Source organism: Priapulus caudatus, unplaced genomic scaffold (genome assembly GCF_000485595.1).
Source record: "Priapulus caudatus unplaced genomic scaffold, Priapulus_caudatus-5.0.1 Scaffold2149, whole genome shotgun sequence".
In the NCBI taxonomy this organism is placed as follows: Eukaryota; Metazoa; Priapulida; class Priapulimorpha; order Priapulimorphida; family Priapulidae; genus Priapulus; species Priapulus caudatus.
In genome coordinates this window covers 1-1,908 of record NW_014579210.1, presented here as the reverse complement: position 1 = coordinate 1,908, position 1,908 = coordinate 1, and positions in this window count along the sequence as shown.

Genomic DNA, 1,908 nt, shown 5'->3' with positions numbered 1-1,908 from the left:
ATATATATGCAACGATTTTACGTCTAGTTGTGACGACGAATGAAGGTTCGACCACTGGATTGTAGTGTAAGACAACCGGTGGGAATCACGTGATCGCTGTCATAGCCACCAAGGATGCTGTACATCGACCTGGGATGCTGAGACACGCGACAGGACGATAGGATGCGGGGATATGAGGCTATGGCAGCCGAAGTTCGTTGCACTCCCCCTTTCTCTCTTAGGACTCTTGCCCGCAAGAGTCATCCTTGGGGTGACAGCTAACGAACATTCGGATGCCCTCACACCAGCAGCGCATCACTATCTGCGGGTGCTTACCGAAGCAAGGGTCTCGAGGTATCGCCATACCGAGATGCCTTACCGTAATACGGCTTCATAGGAGAGATGTGGAGTCCCTTGCCACATCCTACTACTCGACTATGCAGTGCCCGACAATGGATACCTCCTGGAGTCGGCGTGGCCCGTACGCACTATACTCCCAGGTTATCTCACTGCCGCTCTGCTAATAAATCATTATAAGACTTATAACAGAGATTTTCGTGTTTTCGCAAACACTCCACGCGAACAAATAGGAGCGCGGATATACATAGCGGGGAATGCTAGTACATCGTTTCTCTACTACTGTTATCTCTCGTGGATATCTTTAACTGATGTTAATGCGGTATGAACGCAAGAAGGGATTCGCCTATTTACAATAAACCTGTGGGCAACGCCACGCGAATACTGTTCCTTCTCATTCTATACCCACATCATAGATGAGTTGACAGCCCGTCTCAGCGCTTAATCTACATCAGTGTGTCGTCGTCCTCGGACGCTACATACGGGAGAATAGCTCGTATATCTACGTATATACGCCTATGGTAACATGCAGCAGCACGCCCATAGTTTAGTATGAGGTCATCTGGACGCCTCTTATTCGACATGGTTACTCGTCGAACAGTGATTTCTACCTCCGAATACTGGGGTTTTTATACCACCGAATATCGCCGGGCTCGCCGAAAACGAGTGATCATATGATATGACCAGCTCGCCGAGGTTACACATTTCTCGCCGAGAAAGCCACGCGTTGACCTGCGTCGACCTACTCTCCTCGTCACCCACGTGGGGAAGAAGACGTGGGGAGGAACGCTCACAACCGCATCTTATACTACGATTGCAAGTGAGTAGCGTGCAAGCAGGGCTTCTACCAGCTTCACCTGTCTTGAAGCTGCCCTTCCTGCTTCACATAACGCACACACAACAAGTGTTTACGTTAATCCGAACAGCGGTCACACGAGGTGAGCGGTCACTCGAGGTGACGGTCACACAAGGTGATGACCTGGCACAGATATTCACGGCATGCACTAAGGTTTCTACGTGTCGAGCGTACAGGGGAAATTTTAGCTAGTATTGTCTAGCCGCATACCGGTCCTCAGCATAAAGCGAACATTTCTCTGCCTAGAGTGCAGCATACCCGCCCACACAGTGAATTCATGTACCGCTATCTTGCTGTGCATGATGTAATGGAGGCTAGCGTCTACGCGCTAGTACTGCGTCGATTACATAGCGGGCAAAGCCATCTTGTCGATGTTGTACGTGCCACTTTCAGAGCCGACAGTAGATACCTACAAACTGTAGGTAACTGACGATAGACGAGTGGGTCTACAAGCGTAATCACCTCGCTCTCGCTATATGCTAACCCGTGTATGCAGGGAGACACCGCGTGCAAGCCCATGCAACCTTTCTCTATGCCATCCACCCAGTCGTAGCACGCTGTAGCAATGGGCAGAATGCATACCTTACGCGTGTGTAACTAGTGGTTTGGCTATAATTTCTTGAGAGCCAAAACTCGAATATCGTGCAGACGAGGGGTGGCTTTGTGAGGACAGGCCCTCTCCTCAATCGTCCGCAGGGCACGGACGGGTGTGGCCG